The sequence below is a fragment of the Lepidothrix coronata genome, unplaced genomic scaffold, assembly GCF_001604755.1.
Source record: "Lepidothrix coronata isolate B3197 unplaced genomic scaffold, Lepidothrix_coronata-1.0 Scaffold22, whole genome shotgun sequence".
Taxonomy (NCBI): Eukaryota; Metazoa; Chordata; class Aves; order Passeriformes; family Pipridae; genus Lepidothrix; species Lepidothrix coronata.
Window position 1 is genome coordinate 839,987 of NW_016690202.1, and position 27,596 is coordinate 867,582.

A 27,596-nucleotide genomic window follows, 5' to 3' on the forward strand; every position below is an offset into this window, starting at 1 on the left:
GTTTGAACATGCTACTCTACCCTGGAAATCAAAATCCTGACCCCATCACATACAAAATTCAAAGGACCCTCCAAACAAAATCCAAAGGACCTGGGAGGGTGAGAAGCAAGGTCAACAGAATACCGCCCAGTGGATGCTGCTGCCACTTGGCAGGTGTGAAGTTTGCTACATGGCACCACTCCAACTTAATTTGGTGCCTTTCCTGTCTTCTCCACATCACTCTGGCTGGAGCATGCTTCCTCTGGCTCTGGCTACTGGTGCTGGCATCTCCCTGCAAACCCCACACCTCCCTCATCCTGGCCATGCCAGTGGCAGGACCAGCCATCACTTGTTAGATGATGCCACTTGTGCTGGCAACTTCTTGAAGCAAGGACAAGAGTGCTATGTTTTTCGCCCTTCCCTTCCACGGTAGTATATATTTTTCGTCAAATGTAATTATTATTACTTTAAAAAGACCTCTGACTTGCCTGTGGGCCCGCTGCTACTACACAAACATTGCTTTTCTTCACTGGGTTTTATAGTCATATTTTTCTGGATCACATTCTTTTTTTCTAAACTCAAAAGCAGTATCTCAATGTTACTACTTGAAATACAGCAAAACATGGTGTCTTGTCTGTTGGCAGCATGTGATGAGCAAGAGAAAGAGTGAAGACAGAGGAATTTCACTTGGAAAGCCAAGGAAATTGTTTGTCACGCTGTCACTAACAGACCAAATAACCTGTAACTGGCAGTCACAGAGGGTCCTTAAAGAGGGGACTCAAGGGCATCCCATATACACCCTGTAGGACTGATGGCCTCCCTGCAACACCCCCATCTTCTGGACAGAAACAAATGTCTTGGAGATAAGGGAACCCCAAGGTCAGAATTGCAGCTAGTGGGTGATTTCCCAGAGTCCCAGGCATTGTGCTTACATTCCCAGGATCAGGAGGATGGAAAAAAGATGGAGTTCTTCCCTATTTTTTCCCCATTGATGGGGGATCTCCTGGGCTGAGAAAGTGATGCTACATTTTGAAATCAGTGGCCTCTCACCCTCCTTGTCCTTCCACAGGCCGGATGTCCAGAGAGGTAATGTTGTGTCCCAGGGAAGAGCCGAGACATGTCTCATTGGTATTAAAAAAAAAATAAAATAAATATGAGATTGAAATGACAAAATAACATCCTTGCAGTCTTCATCTCCTTTCTCTCTTCTCCTCCCACATATTACTCGTCTATTAGGTTTTCCAATAAATCAGTTATTTTTTGTCCCCTGCAGCTCTCATCTCCACACATAACATTCAGCGTTTCTGATGATCTCATAGCAGTCTCCAGAGAAAACAATAATTGCCACAGAATTCATGAATTTTTGGTAGAGTCATTCAGCATCCAGAAAATCAAATCATTTTTCTGAAGCAACACAAGGACCACAGAGTTGCTCCTCCTTCAACTTTGTCAGAGAATGAGAGAATCGCAGAATATTCTGAGTTGGAAGCAAACCGCCAAGATCACTGAGTCCTTTTCTTTAATACTGTGTAGCCTATTCACTTCTTCCCATAGTTCCTTTACCTGGTGACATGGTTGTTCCCAGGATGTAGCTCCATTGTGAAAGGGAGGGGCCCACTTTCTCTCTTCATCCCCATTCACAGCATCCAAACCTTCCTGGTCTTGCAATCTGCAAGCAAAGTTCTTTTTAATATTTTATTAATACAGAGCCAAGTCAGGAACCTGCTACCTTTGAATCCTACAGAAACGCTGGTATTAATCCAGGAGTTCTCATACCAGGAGGTATGACACCAGGATAAACGTGCCTGTCCCTCCTGACTATCAGACCTTGAGAGTAATGGATCTTCACAAAAAATAAAGAACTCACAACAAAGCTGTGTTGAAGATATCTCAGCTTCCAAAGATTTTATTTTCTGAGACAAGAGAGTGATATGTTGCTATGCTTGAAAACGCATCAATTTAGTTACCATTTTCACTAATTAGTAAAATTAATTTTATGTGCCCCAAGATGTGCATTAGTCAATCAATGTCAAATAAGTCTGCCAGAGAAACTTTCAGCTCATAGACACATTAATTATACCTTTTCAAACCGCAACAATTTGAATTCAATTTTTTTTTCAAAATTGAAAGTTCCTTCGAACTGAAAGTTCTGCCAGCTGTGTTCATCTGATATTCACTAGAATAAAGGAAATCTTGAGTCAGATCCAAAGTGCTGGTATCTTCTCTCTCTTCATCCACAGGCAATGAAGGATTGAATAAAGGAAGAAATAATGATTACAAGGAAATGCTTGGGAAGATACACTGGGGAATAAGCCATCTCTTTAAGTATGTTAGAGTTTAAACAAGGGTACTGGATGAACCAGTTTTTTGGTTCTTTTGTAAAGAGAAGTAATTACATCTGGCTTGACCCAAAGTATATATTTTTTCCCACCGAAATTAACATTTAAAAGAATTATTTCTCCCAGACAAAGCAATTACTGTGATAATGAATGTGTTGACATTTTTGTGGTTTACTTGGAGTTTTACAAGTCAACAGAAAGCGGAAATTGGTGTTTCTGTCCTCGAGGAGGAGGTTGGGGATGCTCTGACCCTGGCTCTTCCCATCTCCATCATACACACAACCACTGCCTAGCTTCCCCAGTGTTCAAGAACATAAAGCAGAAATAAATGGAAACTGAACACCAGAAAAAGATATTCAGTTGAGATTATGGCAAGCCCTGGAGTTACAACACATTTTGCATAGCACAGGGAGTAGTTAGGCATTAGCAGAGTGATGGGATACAGTATGCACATGTTTGACATTTCATATCTCTGTAATGCTATGAAATCCTCTGCTGGAACAGTTTATTAAGCCAGAATTAATATAGCATTTTCTTATGAAAATGCAAGAGTATTTTCCTGCTGAAGTTGCCTGGAAGAAAAATGTTCTCCTGGAACAAATCACAGGGGATAGCACAAGTGGGAACTTTAGCCACAACACTGTCAAAGTATAAAAGTTAAATAACTTTAGGGGTTTTTTGCCATGTGTCAAAGATGTATGAGGCAATTCCTCAAAATAGCTTGCCTATACACTTTGTAACACAGGCTGGAATTTCCCTTCTCCTCCACTCTCATTTCACCTCTAAATTCAAGCTCTGATGAGCACAATTTGTACAAGACCATGACACTATAGTAACACTTTGGATAATTCTATTGTCTAGTTAAACACATATATGTTCAAAAAGATACTAAAATCAATGTGATAGATTTTCAAATGGTCTTGTGGTTCATGTTGCCCACATCGTGTTATTGCATTTATAGTTTATTTTAGAGAAATATTTTTTACAATGGTGCAAAAGGATGAAGTCATTCTGCTCACAGCATTCACTTATTTGTTCAGTTACTACAAGGACCATTTTTAAAATCCTATATTTTGTTACTCAAACATTAGTTTCTTCAATCCGCTGGGAACCAATGCCAGACAAACAACACTGCAAATGACATGTATGCCAGAAAACAAGTGCATCTCTGTGACTACAAGCTGATCTCGCAGCTGACTTACAGCTTTTCACTTCAATATTATTCATCTTTATAACCATTTGTATTTTATTCCTGAGTTCTAAATTTTCAGAAACTAGAACAAGTAATACAGTGTTATCCTGGATGTATTGTACAGCTGCAAACACTACCTATTAAATCTGAAGTAATTGTCCTCTGCTTTGTCTTTGCCTGAGGTCCTACTCTATTAATTCTAAGAGTAGCAGGCTTTAGGGGCTCCTTTGTCCAGACACTTTTTTATTTAATTCTTACTTAATAAATTGTTCCAGAGTCATGTGCTGTTAGCAGCCTCTGAATCAAAAAAGTGTCTGTTTCCCTGTAGATTTTGCCTGGAATATCAGTTTAATCACAAGTAGTTTTCAAGTAGTCTCAAGGTTTACCTGCTTTGCCAGACCTGCCTACATATACAAATGACTATCAGGTTTTGAAAGACATAGTTCGTATCTTCCCTTAAATGTCACTGCCATCTGCACTTTTACTGTCCAGGTACATGACATTTTTTTTTTCTTTTCTTCCTTATAAATGTCATTGTCTCTTTTGATCAAGTTGTTCTTGCTCACCACTGGTGTGGCAGCAGAGCTGGGCACACCATCATGCTCCCAGCTTCAGTCCTGGCCTGCTGTGGGTAAGGCCACTGAGATCCCCATAGCACCGTTAGCCCAGCCAGGAGGTACGAGCTTTTGGAACACAGCTATTGCTAGCAGCCCCCAAATTCTGGGCTGCCATCATGGCCCAGCCCTCAAGCTATGCTGTGTACTTAAGAGATAAGGGCTAAGCAGTTCATTGTATTCCCACGGTCTTAGTCTCTCTGCTTGGACAAGTTGCAGTAAAGCCACCACTTATTGACGATATTGATTGACTGTTTCGATACTGATACCCACTTAAAACCTACTGCTGCATGAACATAAACTGTCACAAGGCACTGGGAAGAAATGTCAGTCTTGCACCAATTTGGGCTGGCTGGTAACCAGTAAAATAAATGTAGAATATTGCGTGTCCTAACTACTCAGTGTGTGTGCTGCCTGGGTCTTCAAAACAGCACCTAAATCTGCTGAATTTGTAAAAATACACCATTTCACTTAGGCGTTTGACTGGGCAAGATGATTTGTGTGGTGATTTGCCCTAATTAATTTGGGCACTTCTTTAAAAAATCCCATGCAACTTTTAAATAAAAATTGAGAAGGTGAAAAGGGGAAAAGACAGTGAAAGCCCTGCAGCTTGCAGGCCCACCATGCCACTCTGCTGCTCTGAGGCCAGTAGTCATGTCAGAGGTCTGTTCTTCATCTTGCAGTCATCACACGTTGGATGTCCTAGAAGGCAATGAAGGAAAACAAGCACCACAAGCACTTCACTTCCTCGATTTAACAGAAGGTTTAACTGGTACATACAGATCAGAGGTGAATTTACATTGTCTTTCCAGGCTAACTGCCTGGCATAGATGGCTTCATGGATTCACTGTCATCATTGTTCAGCTCCTGAAAGAAAAAATTATTTTCAGTTATGTTGCTGGAGTCAGGTTTCTAAAAGTATTGAGTCATGAATCCATTCAGTCATGACTCCACATTCACTGGCTTGGAATTAATCTCAGTGAGAAAAGAAAGCCAAGAGTTTGTTGAGGGGTTTTTTTATATTCCCAGATGTAAGAAATCCTATTGACCATACCCTAAACTTTTGTTGCTAAAAAGAGTGTACTGGGAAACTTATCACAAATTCTAATGAGATTTGTTCCATCTCCCCATAAAATTTGGAGGGACACTGATTTTAAGCTACCTTTGATGAGGTTGCATTTTCAACAGAATATATTCCTTGACATAAATAGTCATGCTCACAAAGGAAGACTGTTTTCACTATGGCTATTGGACCTCAGGATGCATCCTCTTAGTCAAAATAGGGGCTAGTGAGAAGATAAGTGGATGAAGCACTCAGCTAAAAGCTGATCTCTTTGAAGACACTTTACAGTGTATCTGGACCATACTGTTTCATATATTAGTCAGAATGTTTCCCTCCACTCCAAATAAGCATAATCTTAACAGGTATATAAACACTAACATTCCCACATAGGTCTGTTGTATGCAAGTGAAACCCGGATGTGTATCGGACTAAGTTATCTGAGTTTCGAAATGTTCCAGTCTAAATCTCAGTCAGATACTTTGCTATGTGTATTATATTCCTTACTGGCTTATTCACTTACAGTTCTTGTGCATTTAGATTATAATTTCAGAGGGTTTAGAAGCCATCCCTAACAAAACATCTGGTATTCTTGAAGATATTTTGTCCTGGTACCTTCAGTGTTAGCAGCCACATAGACATCATTAGTTTGCATTTGGTAGAAGCAACTGTGCAACCAAATGAGTTGCTTAGAAATTCACAATAATACCAGGCAATAGTATTAAAACTGCTGTTGTATATAAAGTTTGTAAAAAGTTTAAAAGAAAAAACTACTATATGAAAAAGCATTCTCATAACACTCAACTAGAACTGCAAACAAAACTTACATGACACAAAGCTGTTGTCTATCAAAGCCTTCTCCCAGCAAAAAGCAAAACAAAATTACTAGCACTGTTGTCTTAAAAGAGCATTTTGTATTATAGTTCAGAATTGACAAGAGTCTTAAATCCCCTGGTACAACAGAGTGATCTCACTTTCGTGACCTTCACTGGCAGTGCCAGTTATCCAAGCTCACAAATCTTACAGCTTACCCATGAGAAAACCATGAATTCAGACCTCTGCTGCCTTTGTGAAAATGGATATTTCCTGGTTTGAAGACTTTATTACATGCTGCATAGAAAAAACATACGCATTTCATACTAAAATCAACAGAAAATCTGTGCACCCTGCTGCACAAAGGAATGTATAATTTAACCCACTGTTCTCTTTGAGCTTGTCATGGTTTGAGAACCTCAAAAATCCAATTCCCTAATCCAAGCCCCCCTCCCACATCTCAACCCAGTGTGAGATGGATTTTCCAGACACCACACAAGACTCAAAATGGGGGAAAGGGAATATATATTACAATGACTGTACAAAATAAATACTACAATACATTATATACAATCTTAATTATCTCTACCATGACATAAAAGTATTTACAATGGATCAAATCTCTTCTCCCCTCCAAATAAAAGTCCAGGAGGGAAGAAGGAAAGATCCTTTCCACTTTCAGAGCAGCATTCTCTCCAGAATAGCAGTCTATCTCTCTCTCTTCCATGCAGCAGCTGTAGCTGGATCTCTGCCAATACACACAAGGGGGTATCCAAGCCCCTCAGCCCATCATCTCCAAGCGAGGGTCTTCTCTTCCGTGGACTGCGTAGCAGGGACAAAACTCGCTTCACCACGTCATACCGTGGATTGTAAGACCCCCATGAAGGTCCCTTCCTCAGGGGATTCACCTCTGAGTCAGAACATCTCGGGCAGCTTCCAGTTGAAGGCCTTTGCCTCAAGAGTTCTATCAGAGCTTCTGTGCTCTGATCTCAGGCTGCCAGCTTAGCTTAGCAGCAGCAGCGAGGGGGTTAAGTTCACCCCCTCCACATTCCTTTAATTGTCCCAGTCCAGCTTTCCAGGACACCTGAGCTTTTCAGCTCCTCTCTGCAGTGCTGCTGTATTCAGGACTTCCATTCAGTAGGTGTCCATCCTCTCCACTTAGGAAAGGTCACAAAAGGAGTTTGGGGTTTTGTTTCAGTTCTTACCCAAACACATTCTCTCTCTGCTGCTGGTTCTCTTTCCTTCAGGCAACTCTGTGTCTTCCTGCTCAGTTACATGCCTGTTTGCTGCTCCTTATCTCTTCTGGCTCTCTGCCACTTTCTCTGGCCAGTGTTTTTCTGCCGCTGCTTCTGCTGCTGCTCTATCTGCTCACTCACGGTGAAGAAAACTTCTTTAGTTTCCTAGCTACAGGTACTTAGCCCAGTTTTATACTGTTCCAAGTCCCTGCAGCCCCCCAGTGGGGCTGCTGCTGCTTCTCCTCGTGGCTCTACAACATGGCTACTTCTTCAACAACAACTACAACTACCTCTTCTCTTCCAGTCTGCTTGTGATATGTTCATATTTTGCAAAAGCGCTCATTGGGTAAAACCTCAAGGGTCACCACCCCCTGGGGTTTTACCATTTTATAACTTCAGGGGGAAAACTGTTTTACCACCACCACAGAGCTGCATTAAATTCCAGTTTAGCTGTGTCCCCTTCAAGGGAACCCATGTGGCCTTTGGCTGTAGCATTAGATAACCTTTCTGGCTACCTTGAAATTTTATCTTATGGGCCTTTTTCTGAACCAAGAAGAGTCTGAAGCAGTGAGGATGCTCCTTTCTCTCAAGCCTATTTAAATCATATAGTGCTTGCTTGTACTTGCCATTTCACATTCTCTGCTGCTATTATTGCTGACTGCACTGAGTATCACCAGCCAGGAGGCTCTGTCTAGTTTAAGGTAGATGCTTTATGTTGCCATCACTAGACAAAGGAGCCTAAAGTTTTTAAAAAATCCACCTGAGCACCTCTTGAATCTCCTCTTGATCATGTTGTACAGAATTAAACAAAACTCAGCAGAAGGAGAACTGCTTCCAATGACGCGGAAAGAATGATGCTCTTCACTGGCACATGTGTGGGGAGAAAGATGCAAATTCTCCAGTCTAATTTCTAATAACACATACAACTGAGGAGGAAAACTCCCAGCACTGTGATAGTAGATGCCAGATACACTAAACTGCACATACCTGTAACAAACACAGCATCTCGATAACACTCTACAGAAAGGATGTGTGTATGATGGTACTTGGTAAAAGATCGGACTTGATGATCTTGCAGGTCTTTTCCAACCTTAATGATTCTATGAATCCATAACTTTTTCTATTCACCTGTCTTCTCCTGTGTGCTCAGGAGAAAAAATGGGGTTTGCAGGCTCTCTGAAGGCCTGGAGTCTGGAACATTAGTGAAGGAGTGAGCCCAAGGTCTGTGACAGAGTGCAGAGAGGTGCTTGCCAGCTCTCCTCCTCTCTTGACTTGAGCTTGAGTCTTCAATTGTACAAACTGTGTATTTCTCTCACCCAGTCTACATGCTCCCTGTCTTTCCTAGGGTGCTGGAAGAGCTGGTGTGTTAAGAGGGAAGTCAGAGAGCTACTGAGGTACAGAGACAGAACTGTGAGTCTAAAGTGTTCCTGTGCCCATCAGTACAGTCATAGGAACATCCACGTAGGCCCAGAGCCTTAAATAACCTGTTCCCCCGGTCACTGAAAGGTTCATTCATGACCACGGGCCAGCTGGTGCATTTCCACTTCTCTGTGAGATTCATTGTGCAATGAGACATTTACATGCTGAGAAGTAGCCTCTCTGTCAGGGTGATTTTTCTCTGAAGGGACTCTCTGTGCTTTGATGAGGGCTACTGCGAAAGGGACATCAAATTTGCAAAATGAAATCAAATGAAGACATGCAATGCTTTTAGTGCCATATAATTGAAAAGAAAAATATTCAGAAAAACATAACCAGATGTAGATGTTCCTGGTCAGGTTTGCAAAATCTGTGAAGCAATAGCAGGGGTTTAACCCAGTGCATGGATGACATAGAGGAGGAATATTACAATGTGTTACATCTCTGCCATGTGGCTGTGGTGATATTAATGCTTGCTTATACCTTTTTGGGTCCCGAGCTGCTATTACCACTGTGGGTTCTGAACCACATGGCTGTAGATGTCTGAATTTAACACAGAGCAGGGCTATCAGGGTCATGCGATGTTTGACAGCCTGCACAATTCACATCAGAATTTTCTTTTTCTGTACAGTAGTTGTTAACAGGAACAAAACAACCTCCTACTTTTTTTGTGAATGTTTACTCTCCGAACAGCACGAAGACATTGATGAATGATGAATAGAAGCTCCTTTCTATTGCTCTGAAACTCCACCGGTGTATCTGTACTGTATGAGACAGCATTTTGTCTGGCTGATACCCAGCACTTGATGAATCTGCACATGGGATGCAACACAAATGGGAGAAGCTGGATAGGAGCTAGATGTAAGCACTTCCCATGCTCTGAGTTCATTAACAATGTCAAAAACATAAAGAATTATTGTATGCTGATTTCTCCTCCCAGCCCCCCCCAAACTGTCAGTCAATGAAAAATGGGGGGACGGGGCAGTTTTCACCTACCTAGGGAGTTGTAAGTAGTAGAGAACCTGTGCAGTTATGATGTCAGTGCAGGAATCACAAGGCCAACTACTACAACCCAATCCAGGACATAATGGCAAAGCACCTCTTCAGAAAAGATGGAAGATTTCTCTTGTTAGGAATGGGGCATCCAGTAATATTCAAATGATCGTGTACATTCTCTTCTGGAAGGAAAACAAATGCACATACAAAGTTCTACAAGGTAAATCCAACTCGTTGCAATTGTCTGGTTTTGGATTAAATATCTGATTCATTTCATTTAGGGCTTGGGGTGTGGGCTTGTGGGGGCGTTTTGCTACCCAGAGCAATTTAGTTCAAATATTCAAATTGAAGAAAGTCATTAAAAAGCACATGCTCTGAAATAAGCAAATACAGGGAAAGCAAAATTGTTATTTGTTGCCCTTTTTCCCACTAGAGAACATAACATAAACTACAGCTGGGTTTTTTTCAGTTTTAATAAAATTGTGATATCAATTTGACAATAACAGTTACAAGCTCCTGAAAAATAACAGTGTCTGAATCTCACCTGTGAGAGAAAAAAAACCTGTAAAGTCTTTTTAGGAATACTCATAGTATTTGTGCAATAAAATTTGCCAAAATTTTATGAAATAAGATGACAATATGGGGTATGGGACCTTTGAAGCTCTTTGGTGACTATAATGAGTATTAACAGCAGATCAATATGTCTGAAGGCTGCTCTGAAGTTCCGTAAAATCTCTAGGAATGTAGTGTCTATAGGCCTTGGCAGTCCTGCTCACAGTGGTGCGGAACAAGGATGCAGAGCCAGAAGAGCCGGGCTGACAGAGATCCTTACACAAAACCTCTCATCTGTAGAGCTGAGGCTGAAAGGATTTCTTTCCATGTTGTTATAGGTTAGAAATCCAGGAGAATTTTTTATTCCCTCTGTCCCCCCCCCCACTGTAGGAAAGACAGAGTTTGAGTGGAAAGGGAGAAAGGAGTCAATTAGCCTTACAAAAGAACTAGCTGGCCAGACCGCATTCCTAACAGATGGCCCATCAGAGGAGGGGGGGAGAGGGGAGGAGTTTTGGGAGGGGGTGACTGGGCTCTTCTCGGAAGGGGAGAGGTCGGACGGCTGAGTTCTCTCTCTCAGACGGAGACAGGAGTCTGCGTGCAGGCATTTGGAGAGAAGGGCTGGAGGTCTGTCTTTCTGGTTTCTCGCCCTTGTCAGCCCTGACTGCTGGCCTCAACTTGCCTGGGAGCTGTCTTTTGTCTCCAGCCCAGACCTGCAGCGTTTTCGTCAGAGAGTCTCTGTGCTCGCTGGGAGAAAAGGAGGAGCTTTGAAACACCATCATCTGAGAACAACAGTGAGTCCTATGGGGGGTGGACTGCTTTTCCTTCTGCCCTTCTTCCATTGGGGGAAGGGTCTCCTTTTTCTTTTCGGCTTCTCCCGCGATCCAAGACCACCCCCCAGACCCCTCCCCGTGCGGTGTCCGCCAGAGCCCGACAGCGCCCCCTGCAGGCCAACACAGAGAACTGCAGGCCCTGCACCTCCCGTGATCCAACAGCGCCCCCTGCCGACCGTGATTAGAACTGCGCTAAAGACAGAGAAGTGTTCAGACCTTTTTTTGTTTTTTTTTTTCTTTTGTTTGAAGGGGACTTTTTGGGTACAGGACTATTGCCTAGGGTTTTTTTTTTTTGTGTTCTGTTGCTGTTCTTGCCAATATACATATATTTCTTAATAAAGGGTTGTTATTTCTTCTGTTTTTTTCCACACTTCCTCGATTAAAGCCCCTTAATTTTGAATTCACAATTGCTGAGAGAGAGGAGTTTGGTTTGTCTCATAACTCATCCTCTTCAGCAAACTTTTCAGTCTCTTCAAACTGAGACACATGTTCAGGCCATAACTAAGCTGAGAAATGTGGTACTGTGTTACAACAGGGAGCAAAACAGGAGCAAAAATATTTCTTTTTGCTAGTAAAAATTCATTGATTTCCAGCGGTTGGGTAAAAAATGAAAGGAAAATCAGGCAAACGAAGGCTCATCTCCTTTGTGTTACAGTGGTGGTTGGAAATTTGTGTTTTAAGCATTGAAACCTAAAGGGAGATCATCAAAATCCCCATTCTGGAAAAGAAAGATAAATGAAATCACTGCATCTAATCATTTTTCCTCATCAGTCTTGTCTGTGACTGAGATGACATTTTGAGTATGACAGAAATACATTCTGCTCTTGTTGTAAGACTCTCTGCTATAACAGACTGATATAAATCTGTGCTATCATGCTTCCTTGTGCCATTAAAACTCATGACAACCTGGTTACAGCAACATAATTTGCAATATTATGAAGTCAATTGCAGATATTGCTGTACAGGGTTGTTTACTATTATTTTCATGTTTTCCCATATTATTGGGATCCAGTTTTTGAGAAAATGTGTTTTAGAATTTTTTATGTTATTATACTATGTTATTATATTATTCCCTTTCATTGTAGCCCTATTTTCCCTTATTTTCCCTATGCCTTTGAACCCTGCATTTCTATTGGCCAGTTGCTGCTGCATTGGAGTACCAACATTATATGGCCATTTCTTCCTTATATAGATATACTCCTCCCCTTATTCTCCCTTTATGGTCCTAGTTTGCTCCTCCCCAGTTACTCCCCTTGTTCCAGCAAGTTCTGCTCCTGCCCTATAAAAGGCAGGAGCCATGTTAATAAAGTGCTCCATTTTGCACCTAACATCGAAGTGTCCAAACCCTCATTCCTATTGGGCTGTCGAGGACGCTGAGAGAGCCTGTTTCCCACACCATATTGCATACAAAATGTGATTCTGGTCTTTAGATATTTAACTTTAAAAAGTAGGCTTCTGTTTTAACCTAAATGATTGAACATTACTTAATTTTTCAAGTCCAATTCTTCCAAACAATTCCAATAGCTTAAAATATGATTTATAAAACTGTTGAGAGTGAATGGCATGAACAGCCTTACCCATGTCAGAATTTATGAAGCTCAGCCATTTGGATCTGGTTTATGCCACCTTTACGTGTGTCCCACATAAAAGCAATCTAATATGCAGCACAGCCTCTGCTCTCAGGATCAAAAGGAAGTGTCAGGGCTCCAGCTCCATTCCCTTTACACGCCCTTCTGAAGATTAGGCTCTTCACAATATCTCCCACTTACATGCGACTCGTTTGCTTACAAACCCTTAAGTCTTATTTGCTCTCTTTTACATCTTCTTTATACTTAGCCCAAATAAGATCAAAATGAAAAAAAAAAAGGAAACCTGAATAAGATCCAGGAGAAAGAAGAGGAAATAATACATTTTTATCAATTTTGTAAACCTTTCCCTAAAATTTTGTTGGACTGACAAATCTCTTATTTTAAATGCAACCTTTTAAGAATTTCAGGGTTTATTATCGGTGGAAAAAAAACACGTGCTGCCAAAAGCACTGTGCCCGAGGAGAGAAACAAGAGTTTAAACAGGCAGGGGGAATTCTGCTTTCATTACTCCTGCCTTTTTTCCTGGGGAGAAAACGGGGAAATATTTCTACTGCCTCTCTGTTTCCTCTTCTGTTTTTGTAACTGGCCACTGAAAAAAGGTGAGGAGCTGGGAGCAGAATTTCACATGAAAATAAGGCCTAGTTCTTCAAGGTGGGCAACTTCTTGTGAAACATCTCATGCCCCAGACTTCAGCATTGGCAGGCTGCAGCACAGGTGTGTGAAACAAGCTAGGGAAGAAGCACAGTCACCATGCATCGTTTCTCAGCCCTCTGTGAGCCTAAGAGTATCTTTCTGAAATAAACCACTGGCCACCTGATTGAATGTTGCTGTGTTGGTTTCCATTATGAATGCTATCACAGTCCGCTTTGATTGTCCCCCCCATTCTAGTGTGAGAGGACTCACTCATGCATTGATTTAGAGCATTTTTTTTTGCAATGGTTGCATGAGCAGTTTTTTCAAACATATATGTGATAGATAAAACATGGCCACCCTTCAGAAATGTGTCTGCTATCTTACTCAGCTCACCTCAGGCATGGGTTTGGAGGCACCTGAAGCTTCATTCCACAGGGAGGTAGTGCATTCTTTTTTCAAATTCTCGGAGTACCAATCCAGTTCCTAATAGACCAAGCCTGTCTCCTGTTTCATTTTTCTCATCTGGCTATGACTTTCAATTAAGAGATTAACATAATGGTACAGGATTTCATCCAGGTGCAAGTGAGTTCCATAAACTTCCTAGTATGTGATAGTTCTGGGGAAGGGAAAAAAAGTCCCTTTTAAGCAAAACACAGAGAGGACAGAGTACAAATGAAATTTAGTGCTGGTCAGGGCACATGAAAGGCAGAATCCATGTTTTTTGAACCCATCAATTTGCAGACACACTGTGACCTCTAATCCATCATCTGCCTCTGTCAATGTTCCGTAGCTCTGCTGTGCAAGGCAATACAATATGGAAGTGAATATCACCTTCTACTTGACCTGATCACCTTGCTCAGGATGAGATGCTTTGAAAGAGTTAGGATCTCCTAGATGCTTTCAATACTTTGAGTCCATTTTCGGTGGCTTATCAACTCAAACACACAACAGTGCTGTAAACCTCCTTCATTTGCAGAGGAGATTAATAGAGGGCAAAATTTGAAAGTCCTGCTGCATTTCTTCATCTTTCAGCTGCAGAATAGAGGCTCTTGAGCAAAAGGGTGTCTCCAGCTGGCTGCAGCCTTGTAGGGACCAGCACCACCCAAACTTTCTTTCATTGTCAAAGTGCCCCACAAAAACACAAGGTAGGCAGTGAGGACTAGAGAAGAATTGGTACAACTATGCTAAATATTTCACTAGATGTCCAAAGTGAGATTTATGCTCACCATTCATTCCAAAGTGGGGCCCCTGGTGGTCTAGTGGTTAGGGTGCTGCACTCTCACCACTGTGACCCGGGTTCGATTCTCAGCCCCCCGGGCAGATGGAGCTCATTAGCCCTGTAAGGCAATCCATCTAAGAGAAGGTCACGCTAAACAAACCTACATCCTGAGACCCTCACTGCCACTGTCCAAGCTTGCTCGGCCCCGGCAGATGAACCTCAGGATTAAAGGGTGGGCTCAGTTCAGCGCATGCTGTGTCTCACCTAAAAAATCCACTGCGCAGGTTCAAAGGGTTAATGACCTTTCCCAAATCTTCACTCACGAAGACTGGCCATATATCATTCCAAAGTATGTATAACCATTTATCCAATGTCATACACTAGAAACTAGCACTTTTTTTGAAGCAAATTGTTCTGCATTCAGTCAAAACATGTGCCTGCTTACAATCACATAGGATCTCATAAACAACTCATTCCAGTGTTAGTCCTTTATGTTGGAAATATGCATTAAACCTAATTCACAGTCTTTTGTGATAGAGAAGACAGAGTATTTTGGTGATTTTTCTTGCTGATTTTTTATATTAATGGGGTTGAGTCTGCAAAGGCACGTATTAATGTAGAGTACATATATATATACAACCATTTGAGGGCCTAAATGTTTTTCAAAATGTTTACTAAAGACCCAAAAGCTTAACCATTCACATTCAAATCTACATAATTTTATTTATTATTTAAAGGTCATGTTCTAGTTCTAGTTCAATCATAATAATAATCAGTCAACATAAGCTCCAGATAAGGACTGTCTGACAGATGGATATTAGAAGAAAGATCTTCTTCATGCATGTTTTAAAAATTTCATCATTAATCTTGCCATGGAATCTCAGTTAAATTATTGTGGAATATGACATCAAAGTTATCCGGTGATCAGCAATGTGACTTATTTTCTGACAAGAACAACATTGTCATTTTTATCTGATGGTCACCACATCTTCACACAAAAATAGCTCTCTTATTTTTCTTCTCTCCCCTTTTTTCCCCCCCCACCTTGACTACAGTGCAGATTTATATTCTTGGCACTCTCATCCGTGTTTGATGAGTTTTAGGAAAGTCCAACTGTCATTTTGTCCCCAGAAGCAAAGCAAACACTGCCTTAAACTGTTAACAACACAATTTAGCTGCCCTGTAAACAGTAATTTTAACTCCATGATATGTGGCTGCTGGTTCAACATTCAAGCAATGGAAATGACATCGTTATCAGGCAACTTTAGATGATGAAAAGTGGCCTACATTAGGGAATACTGTGAACACAAAAAATCCTCAGTTATCAGTCATCACCATTGTAAGGTACTTGCCTCCATCTGCAAATTTGGACCTACAATGAGGCTGAACTTGTAAGGGAAAGAAACACACTTTCCAAAGGATATTTTTATAATTAAGCAGAAACACCTCTGCACTTCTAAGGAGGATCATTGCGCAGAGGCCAACAAAAGCCTAAAGGTTAAGACATTTCGACCATGACATAAGTGTAAGGATCTCCAAGGAAAATGGTCTTAGAGACACTGCGGTTGTCAAAAGTAGAAATTTTGGGTGATTCTTTTTCAGAATTAAATTCACTATTTTGTATCCAAATTCTTCTGCAGGTTTTCTGTGTACTGTAAGGACACTGTAAGTTTGCAGAGATGCTGGGCTGCAGAAGCACGTTCGCTGTGGTAGCTGTCATTCCAAAGGTAACACCAAAGCCTTGAGAAGTATGAGCTCTCATAGAACCAGAACTCTACAGGAGAGTGCTCCCAAAGGCAAAGGCTGTGGAGGTGCTTGCATGAGTCATACTGAGATTGCACAACAGGGGCCAACTCTCCAAGAGCTACCATACAGTGGGGAAGAGTGTTAAGCAAGGAACGGGATTTCAAACTGAACCCAAGAGCCAGCTAATCAGGACATGCTGCAACTTTTTGGGGGAGAGATGGGTGATTTCTGCAAGCTTGTAGCTTCCCATCTGTGGCTTGGTGGGACAGAGGAACATTAAGGAGCAAAGGGAAGGTTGTCCTCAGAGCATGTCTCTGTCTAATAGAGGGAGCCCTGGAAAGATAGCCTGTCCTTAGGAGTTTTAATTTAGTATCTCCACATTGGTAAGGATGAACTGAGACTTTGGGAAATGCTGAGTAGCTCAAGCTCCCTTGTATATTACAGAAATATTTTAATTACTGAGCGGTTTAGGGCCCAACATAGCAAAGGATCTGGGTATCTGCTCAAGCAGTAATGGGCTGCCAAGGTCCTTCGTCCTGTCCCTCGCTGAATGGTTTCATTTTACATTCATTTGTCCTGTTTCAGCTCTCCATGCTCTATTATTTGCATGGGAATGGGATTAAGTCTCCAAAGTGTACCCTTCTACAAGATTTAGCCTCCTACACAGATGAGGGATATTTGAACACGTTTGTCCTGTAGGTGCAAAACTTTAAGCTCTGCAATGTCTGCAAGATGTACCTCAGGTAAAAATAAGGAAGTCTTCCTAGGTTGCTCTGGGACTGTGAAGCTGCAGAGTGAAAACTGGATAATGAAATCCCAGGTCTCCTGGAAGATCACTATTAAAGGAACTCTGCACACCATTTTTCAAGCTGGAAGGGTCCTTGAGTCCAAATATCACCTTTCAAAAAGAAGAAGGGAGAGAGACCCTTTTTCCTCTTTACAAAGCTTAAGTGAAATATTTTGTGAATATTTTCTGCCATATAAACATAAAGACACCACTGGCCTTCTTAACAACTTTTTTACGTGCAAGAATAAAAGGTTTTCACCCTTAGAAACGTGCCAGTAATATCTTCTTTAAAAAGTGAAATCATGAAAATGTCAAAGCAAGTTAGTTTCAACTGTTTTCTTACAGAAACAATATAGAAACTTCAAAATATTTCTTCCTTCTCCGTTCCTAATAGCTTGAATGGGACTACTGTATACTCACGAAGTCCAGCAAAATATCATTGCTCTGCCATCTCCATCTCCCAGAATCTTAGCACATATTCCAGTTGTATATTCTTAGAATTTCTCTACACAATGCAGGAATTTACAGGAGAACTGCAGCTGTCATTTGTGTTTTGCTTTGTTTAGTCTTTTTAAGAACATTTCAAGAATGATTTTTGTCCCAGTGTTTATTAAAAAAAGCTTGAAAATGTGACTCACAGAGGCTCAGAAGCTGGCAACTGAATAAAAGGAAATACAGATTTACAGCTCTGTAATTACAAAGCCAGTGCTACACATGGTGAAGTGGGACGAGAAAGTTGACACATGGGTTTTGCAGGCAGAGGCTCCACCTGGGGCTCCACTTCACAGTCCAGGGAAGCAGCCAAGTATGTCCCGAGATCTTTGCCTAGTGCCAGCCTCAGGGCTTGGGCTTGTAAAGCTGAGAGGCACCACAGCAGAGCCATACACTTCCAAAAAATCCCTTCGTATTTCTTTCTCCGTATTGCATTTTTCAGTACCATAAACAAGCAGAAAATTCTGGTTTTCACTCAGAAGAGCAAACATTTATTCCTGCACGTCGAGCTTTAAAATAGATTTTCTCTGCTTATCATTACCACTGCACTTAACAGTCCTGTAACCTCCCCACTGGAGAGTGAAGACACCTCAGAGAGGAAGCCTCAGAAGTGTGTCTGAGGAGGTGTAACTCAGGGCTGCTGAGTCTTACTTGCTTCTATCCTCTGGCTGCAGAGGGGACCTCCAGGAAAGGCTGACTTGCTTCTCTGCTTAAAATTTTGAGCTCCTAGTTGTGACACTGCTTGAGAGAAAGATTAAAAATATGGCTCCTTGCAAGCCCAGGGACACCTTTTCCAGGGATTTGGATGAGACTCAGCACTAGGGCAGAAGGAGCAACTCTTTAGGTGTTGAGAGAAATCAGAAATTCTCTGATTGTTATGTTTTTTGGCAAAATGAGTAAATGAGAGAAACATGGCCTGTCACATATACTAGCGTTCAGGAGCAAGGAGGGCAAGCAAGAAGAACTGTCAGTTTAGCAAAAATAATGATACAATAGCAAATGGTCAGAAAAGGATTCATTGAGGTTGGTAGAGAGGGAGGGAAACCTCTTCAGCTGCAGGGATTTAAATGGTAGCTGCAATTATTTTATTGATCTATTACATGCTTTGACATTACCTTTGGAAATCTATCACTAGCAAACTTTTTAATGGGTAAAGATCTTAAAAAATGTTGCTTCCTGAAGGGAAGAACTCTTTCTGGCAGTGCCTTTGGTGTGCCTGACCTTGTCCTTCTCCCAAGAAAGCTGACTCAGTACCTAACAAACTAGAGATGAGTTTGGGCTGAGGGATACACTCAGAACAACAACAACCCCCAGGCTGCTGCTCATTTCTCAGTCTGATATTGAACAGATTTAGAAATTTCACCAAGACACATCTAGCTAATTCACCAGCTTCACTTTACGGCATCACGATGGGGGAGCTACTGGCCATGCAGAAAGGCCATTGATAGCATCTCCTAATGCCTACAGTGGGAATTGATGCTCCAGGTCACTCACTGGCCTCCACCTCTCCTTCAGAGCCCCAGGCAGCTCACATGCCCCACGCTTCTGGGACTGAGGGCAGATGTGTGTGTTAGAGCTGTCTGACTGTTAACAAGGGAAAAGGCTTCCCTGTTGCCTCCCCTTTGCATCCGGTGCAGCCCATCTGAAGTCTTTCAGCAGTCTCCCCTTTTAATTTTTCCTCCATGCCACTGAAGTTCCTGAGGAGGTATCAAAAGAAAGGACCCACAGGCTCTAAGTGCTTTACAGATACCCAAATGCTCCACTTTTAAGGGCACTGCAAAATGGCAGGATGTATCCATGCATATCCAGAGGTTTGGGCCAAGACACTTCTGAACCCAATATTCCCCTGTCCTCTAAGAATTGATATCAGTAAGGTGTTGCCAGCCAAATTCTCCTGCATCTCATTCACCAGAAGGGGAAGAGTTTGAAATGTTTCTCAGAGTTATAATCTATATGTTACTAACAAGAATGAAAGATGGAATACATTTAGGTATGCATAGAGTTAAACCATGTTTCAATAGATTAAATAATTTAGAGTTAAATGCTGGGCTTTAATACGCTTCAGCAAGGAGACTATTGAAGAAGAGAGGATATTAATCTTTACTGGTATGTACATACTCATGAAGCTGATGGAAATTCCTGTGAACAGAAATAGGAAAACCATTGACCACTTACCACAATGGGGTTATGACAGAATCCACTAAATAAAGATGACCCACAACTCTGTATTAAAGAGACCACAATTTCCTTCTCTGATTTATCCTCAGACCTTCTATTCTTAATAGCAATGATAATTTCTGTCCACAAAAATAACACCAATTAATACATTTTTTTGGCTGGTCTCTTCTGAAAGACAGGAAGAATGACAATATCTTGAATTTTCCTCATCCTATCAATATTCAGGGGGAGCAAGGATCCCTTCACTATTACAGCTATGTCATATGCAAATGAAGGAAATTTAAAAAAAAAAAAGTGTAGATTTCTGCAGCGACAGGCAGAGAGCAAAGATTAAAATCGTAAAACTCTTTGCACAATCTCTAAATTAGTCACAGGTAACCAAAATAACCAAGAAATCATATGAAAGTTTTTTTCGAGTTAAAAAAGAATACCAAATTCATCTGTAGGAAACAGTCCCAGGGGAATTATTCCAGAAAAGAATTTGTTCACTATACATACAGCATTGTATGTCACATGGTCTAATTATAGGAACGAAAGCAACATAGGTATTAGATGGTCTTTTTAAGACTGTAAGGAGTGTGAACAAAGCATATAACTGCACATCAAGCCTGTTGATTAACCAGTTATAGCTAAAGCAGATTTAGACTTTAAATTAATTTGGTTCTGAATTCTGGGGATTTTTGGGCTAATATAAACAGCGTTTGAAGATTAATTTTCCTTGTCTAAGATGAAGGAACTCATTTCAATTTTGTTAGCGTGTCAAAAACTCTGGCTGTTGCATGGGAGAGGATAAATTGCAAATCTCAGCAGTATTGAACTGACTGATTAAAGTGAATTCTGAGACTCCTAATAACTCTAATCCTCACAGAGAGTGGCAATATTACACGTGACATTGTGACAGCACAAATTAATATTTAAATGAAAAACAGACAAACATTTACCTAGAGGAGAAAGTGCACTCTCTCCAAAGGACCAAAGGAAGTCCAGCCAAGCACTTACAAAGTCAACAGTGAGGGAGCACAGGAGCACAGCTCTGCATCCACCTTTGCCCAAAGAATAATAAGTAGAAAGTAAAGGTGCTGTGTTGTAGCAGCTTCCATTCATTCTGCCACACCATCCTGACTGAATTGTGTGGAAGTGCTAATATGACATTTTACCTCTCTGTCAGTAGTCCAGCTATAGCCCTGGGCAAGCATTTGGTAAAGGGAAGACTTCAAAATTCAATAGCTGTCCTGGAGCATGAATAGATTTTCTCAGCAATTTGCCTAGTGAGGTACTCAGCTGCCTAATGTCCCCTGCCATATACAGGAACACATACACTCTGGTGTTGTTGAATGTCCTGTGCCAGTACAGCTGCTGCTGCACCAGAGCTTCCTGTCCCACATTGGGCTTCTCCATTAAACATCCCCAACCTGCTTCTATCAGGAGTCATGCTTTGGCTTCATGCTGGGAGTGTGCTGGAAGAGAAGGACAAAAGCTTGCTACTAGCTTGCTACTTCCACAGCAAGAAGTCCCTAAACCCTAACTTAAACCCTAGTTTTAAGAGTAGGCTGGCAAATCTAGTCAACAAAGGATACCTTTTGGGAAGCCAAAAGTACAAAAAGTACAGCTGTACCACTGCCTGCTGAGCACCCACTCCTCACCTAAACAAAGCATTTGTTTCACTAGACTTTGGTGAAGTGCAGTAAGACGTTTCCTTTTGGCCGCATTTCTTAGGCAGCATGTTTCCACTGAAGTTGGTATAAGGCATTTTTGTTTGCAAAAACAAGCAGAAGGGACAAACTCTACTTTTGTAATGCAGGAGCCCGGAAGAGGTCTGGACCTACTTGTGTCAAGTGCTGCAACAGCATGGAGGAAGACAACCTGTACTTCACATGCAAAATAGATGCAAGGGTGCAGAAAATGATGAAATAAATGAAGGACTACAGATTGCCTAAAGAAGATGGCAAGTCCAATGGGGTTTCCAGAGTCCAGAGAGGCAAAGCAGATCTAGCAGAACCTACGACTTCAGAGACCAGTGCCAAAAAAAAAGTTGCTAGCTGCTACCACTGAACAATGTCCCCTTACATCTCTCTGCTCTCAGGTCTGGTTGAGCCTGACTTATTTGTTTCCTTTCTTGGGCCAACAAGTAATATGAGGCATCCGGAGCTTCACGGAGGAGTGAGCTGCAAGCCCCAGCCAGCATCATGGCAGGTAAAATGTCTGGCCTCAAAAAGAGTTCACTGTCCCATTCATCCCATTTTCTGAATTAACTGGGTTGTGGGACAATGACAATTACTAGTGACAACTACTAATGACAACTACTCCTATTCGTAAAACACTCAGTGTGGATGGTCCACACCTTTACCCTAAATAAACCATAAGATACATATGTGTGTTCAGTTCCTTCCCCTCAAAATTATTTCCTTGAAATGTCTGGTGCTTGAAAAAACTGGTGCTTCAACCAAATCCCAGCAAGCCTGGGATCCTCTCCTGTGAACATACACTGGGTGTTGGTAAATTCAGAGTCATGTATTTATTCCCATTAAGGTTTATTTGGTTTTATATATTACTATTTTATTACTTCAACTGAAGCCTGACTTGGAGTCCGGTCTTGGAGTAAACCTCATTTTGCTAGTTGTTGGACAAAGACATGGCTATAATGTTCCTTGCTTATTGCAACTGGTCGCCCTGATTTACTGCTGGAGGGCAATGTACTGGCTTATCCCCCACTTCCAGACACCATAGGCAAGTGTCTTTTGGTCATGAGATGTAGCACACATATGTTATAAGCTTCAGGTGAAAGATAAATTAAGCTGCAGCATGGCAGAGAAGAGATTTAAGACCATCTTCAAAAATAGGATTCTCGGAAATTGCTGCTGCATGCACCCCTCCCGTGTCTGACGGATTCTTAGCACAGAGAGTTGAGGGACAGTACACATCTCTTACATACAGACATTACTTACAACCAGGGAATTTTAAAGAAAACAAAACCCAAGGTACTTAGGAAAAAGAACTGGTCTACATAGAAATGTTCAATAGGATGAGAAATTACAACATCCATGACCAGTGAAGCCTGTCCCCAACTGAGCAAGGAGCTGAGTTAAAAAAGCATTTGAGTGAGGTATTCCAATTCTGAGGGGCAGGAGAGAGAGAGCTCATGAGCCCCTGATTCTGACCCTATCCCATAGTATCTGAACAATAGATATCTATGACATTAAATTTAGAAGGCATTACAAACGATATTGCTTTTCACACTGAATAGAGAGCCTGTAGTCTTCATGAATGCAGACATTCAATGTAAAGGATGTGTGAATGGATTTTTTAAAAACATTGGCCTATTTAATCATCACTGGCTTTATCTAGTGCTAAAATAATCCAGGGCTGGATTTCATTCTGCAGAGTTGCAACTGATTACCTCTGGGGTACCTGTGGGACCTCTGTTGGAGAACTGCACCACTGGCTGACTGTATCTAATTTTTCTTCTTCTGAGTCTTTATAATATCTCCAGAGGTGTGAGGCCAGAGTAAATGGGATAACATTGGAATGGGAAAGCTAGAAGTCAGATCCAAAAGGGAATTTGCATGTCAAGATCTTCCTTATTTGTATATCCAATATGACATTGAACTCAGAAGGAAGTCAGTACCTAAATGTCTGGATATGTCTGATCCTGTTAGCTAATGTAGCAGCTGTGAAATGTGTGTACTCTACACAACTGAGACAGGAAGGAAAGTGATTCCTGTTATCTTTCCTCACAGGGAACTCAAAACACCCTCTGCTATAATTTTAAAGGCACCTTAAGAATTGCTTCCAGTTGCTCCCAGTGTAATACTCCTGCAACTGAAATCTGTACTGTCTTTTGTTAGTTGTGCCCAAGCACAATTCTGCTACACCATGTGGCTTACACCAATCGTGTCACTGCTGCCTGAGAGCTGGAAAGCTGGAGGTTTGAATTTAGGCCATCTTACCCTGTGCTTGTGTTTCCTCCCTCTGGACCTCTTAACTCTCTGGATGGACTTTAGAGAAAGTCAGTTGGAAAATAACAGATGACAGAGGTATCCTCTTAGAAAGGTGGAGAGTTGCTAAAGTGCAGGAGTGGGCTGTTCCCTGCCTCTCCGCACACCTGCTGTGATGTGGATGGTGGCAAGGCTGTGACCTCAGAGTCATGCTTTGTCTGGAGATCCTTCTTCCTTTTCAACTCCAGGGAGCCCATCTTGCTCCTGTGCACTGCCTAAACATAACTTGCTGCAACACCAGCACTGCAACCCTCCTGCCTTCCTTCCATTCCCAGAGACCAAAGCCCCTCAGAGGTCAGCCTAAGAGAGGTTTGGAAGTTCTGTGTTGTTGCATGCAGAATCTCTGTAAATTCAGCAAGCTACAATGTGTCTCTCTCTGTGACTGTCCCAATGGCTTGCAGTTTTCTGCTGAGGCAAAATTGATTCACACGTGAACATTCTGTGCACCCAGAGGGGCTGCCTGTTGGATGACTGCCTATTTCTTATTGCAGGTCACTGAAATAGTAGCTTCTGGCTGCTAGCGGAGCTACCTGAAAACAGTGCAGACCTGGGTATACCTGGGCATAGCTGAGCATAGGCCTGGCCTCTCACTCCTTTGCTGTTTTGCAGCATGACTCACCTGCCCCCAGCTTTGCAGAAAAAAATAAATCACAGCTGCAACTCCAGGCGGTAGTGTTGAGGGCAGCGCTGAGCAGATCACAGCCTCCTGAGACACCATGTCCTGATCAGGCAGGATTCAGCGACAGAAGCAGCTCAGGATGCCTTTGGGCACCCCTTTAATTTCGTAAAGCAGAACCTATCCCCAGTGCTCTCACAATCCACCTTCTCATTTTGCATTTCTGGTGGGTGCTTAGAGGAGTTGAATGTACCCAAGCCACAGTACACTGCAGCACAGGCAGCTGCAGGTGAAGAAGGTGTGTCAACCCTGGCGTACAACAGCTAGGAGAAACATATGTCTCTGGGTCCCTGGCACAGACCGGAGCCTCTGAGGACATGGAGACTCTCAGCAGCATGTCAATGATCAAATAAATACTCTGGATGGCTTCAGCTGAGAGAAAGCTGTGCATCTCAGTGCTGCTACGTGCTGGAGAGGATTCTGGTTGTGAGGGGTGGGTGGCTACAGCAGCCAGTTCCTCAGTGTCACCAGGACAGGGGTACCCAGACCTCCCCATCCAAAACCATTACTTGTGACAAGGCGCCCTGACACCCCATTGGAACACCCACCACCTGCCCATTCCCCATCAGGCATTGTACTGCCAGTCCTGTGAAACGTGAGATTCAAAGGCTGAAATGAGTAATTTATAACCTCAGACAGAACTGGTGCCATCTCCTTTTAAAAAGTCTGCACAATATTTTCCATTTTAAGAGTCTGTTTCTAATTGCTTCTTTTTTTGTTAAGCATATCAGCCTCAAGCTTCCGTTTTATTTAAATTTGCCTTAAATTTAAATTATTTAAACAATGTGACCGTTGCTAAAAGTGAGTGGCAAATACTTTTTTAAAAATGGATATATATACATATAGGTGTAAAATCTGAAAATTTTGTGCCATATTGGCACAATAATTGTACATTTCCCATTCACCCCTAGAGCTTTTTGCTAGAGCTAGATAATTAAGCTCTCCTTCTGGCTATGTTCTTTTAATGAAATGGTGCATGTAACACAGCTTGGTATTTATTAATGATAATGAGTTTTTAAAACAATTTGACACAGCAACTCACCTTTCACTTGTGTAGTTGTGGTGCATGTCCAACATCATTTCCAGTTTATGATGCCATGCATCTTGGGTCAGTCTCCTTTAGAAGGCAGTCTCCACCTGCAGTCAAACCATGAATGAATGCTGAATGAAAAGCAGGTCCAGTGTTGAACTAACTGGAGCAGATGCCAGCTTTCCCCTCCCTTTGAGGTGCTGCTGGTATTTTATTAATTTTTAGAACAAGGTCACAAGTTTATTTGCCTGCTGAATGTAAGTTAGGGTCCTCGCATCTCGTAGGCAAGTAAACACAAGCCTTCAGTATCTGACACTCCCAATATTTCTTAACACAGGGAAGTAAAAATGTAAACCTCAAATTTACAAGAGCCAGTCCAAGTTACATATTAATACCTCAGTTGCTTGAGATGAGATGGTTTGATAAGCACAGATAAGCTCTCTGTCACAGAGACCATGGCAGTCAGAACCGTGCTGATGGCTGCCTGCTCTATTAAAGGGCTGTCATGCATGAGCTACTTCAATGGTCATTTTTTAAAGATTATGGTTTCCACTGCAAACTCTCTTAAAGTGACTCTGATGCACAGGATACATTCTTGAGAATATCACTATGACTTGATGCAAGGGGCTGCAAAACAGTTCTCTTTTCCTGGGAGACAAGTTCTGGCTCAGAGATCCCTGTTTTGGCTGGGATGGAACTGAAATGACTCTGGTTCCTGATCCCACCCCAGGAACTGAATGCACAGCCCTGATTAGGACTAGTTCTGGAGAACTAGAGGTATTTCGAAGGCATGTGAGGTCCAACTCTAATGACATGACAATAGTGAGATGAAGGCACAATGAATGGGTATACCCTGCTACGTTATGGCTGCAGAGTGATGTGGCTGCACAGGTAGCCAAAGACACATCCTACCATCCATGAGCTGCTGCCATCCCATCCAATGTCAGGAACTAAAGGGGCTTTCCCCTAGCTGCAGACTCAGACTCATGGCTTTGTCCTGCCTCCAAGGAACAGAGCCAGCCAGTAGCAGCAACTTCTGCCCTCATCCGCAAAAGCATGTATGAAGGGTGCAAGACCACATCTCCAGAGGCAGCTACATGCCTGGGAATCATTGTCATCTCCTTATTGCAAACCGTGAAGGTCAAGGGGACAGTGAGACTCTTCAGAACATCCCACCACTTTGTGAGTGGCTGGGGTTGGGGCAGGTGTGGGACCCCAGCAGTCTTGCTCAGAGATGCCCTGCTTGGAAATAGGGCCTGCAGCAGCTCCCAGCACTCCGGTCTCTGGTCCCACTGGCTCATGCACCACAGGACCACTGAGCAGCAGGAGTGGAGATGGTTATTAATAAAAGAGAGGAAAACTGACTGTGATGGTTTTTAAACTGCACAGACCCAAATCTGGCTCACCCAGTGGAGTAACTCCAAACTCCACCAAGAACTGAGGTTTTGCACCAGCTGAAGAAAAACTAAGCCTTGCACAAACACTGCTTAACTTCTACATGAGACATCAGTGAGTCTAATAAGTCCCTGCATAGGGGATTTACTGTAATATATTATATGTGCTTCATGCCTCACCTGCATAAACATCCATGCTAATGTTAAAAATTACAGTGTTCTTATTAACATATCACAGGCACCTCAAACAAGGTGAAACACTTAATGACTTTCAGTAAGCAACTGGATTGCAATAAAGGGTGGAATGAGAGAGAAGCTTCTCTAGTAACTGAGACAGACTGCATAAGTGCTATAAGCCTTACAAAGTCATTCTTAAAAAACAAAAAGAAAAAAATCTAAGCCCACAAAGTTTTGCATACTGAAGTATTAGTGCTAGACTTCAAGGCTTCCTAATGGAAATTGGCTCTGATTTGTGAGATATGCATTACATCATAGTCTTCTTTTAGGACATTATGTCACTCCTGCTGAGACGCATTATCTCAGCTTGGCCCAGCATTAGCGATTTTTGTGGGCCTACTGCAGTGTTTCCAAAGCACTGCTGGGAACCACAGATTGAAATCTGAAACATTTATCTTTTACAAAGCTAAAAAAAAAAGAAAGATGTTAACATCAGGCAGCACTGACTTCCTTAACCCTCTCTTGACTCTGCTTCTTACTGGAGTTTGGTTTTGATGTCTTTGGACACACTGCACAAACGAGGTAACCCTTAAAAGCTCATGTTGGAAATGCTTCTTCCCACTGTCTGAGAATTGCCCTTGCAGCTGCCTGAAT

General features: G+C 42.0%; 1 long non-coding RNA gene across 2 annotated transcripts; it reads right to left on the minus strand.

Moving 5' to 3' along the window:
• Positions 1–1,828: 1,828 nt before the first annotated feature.
• LOC108494129 lies at positions 1,829–25,677 on the minus strand. Of its 2 annotated transcripts, XR_001873749.1 has the most exons (4): positions 23,618–23,755; positions 13,642–13,864; positions 9,645–9,826; positions 1,829–4,991 (listed from the first exon to the last, which is right to left on the minus strand). It is a non-coding gene; the product is annotated as an uncharacterized LOC108494129 (long non-coding RNA). The 2 variants fall into 2 exon arrangements; XR_001873750.1 differs by lacking the exons at positions 13,642–13,864; positions 23,618–23,755 and adding an exon at positions 25,384–25,677.
• Between the last annotated feature and the right edge of the window lie 1,919 nt (positions 25,678–27,596).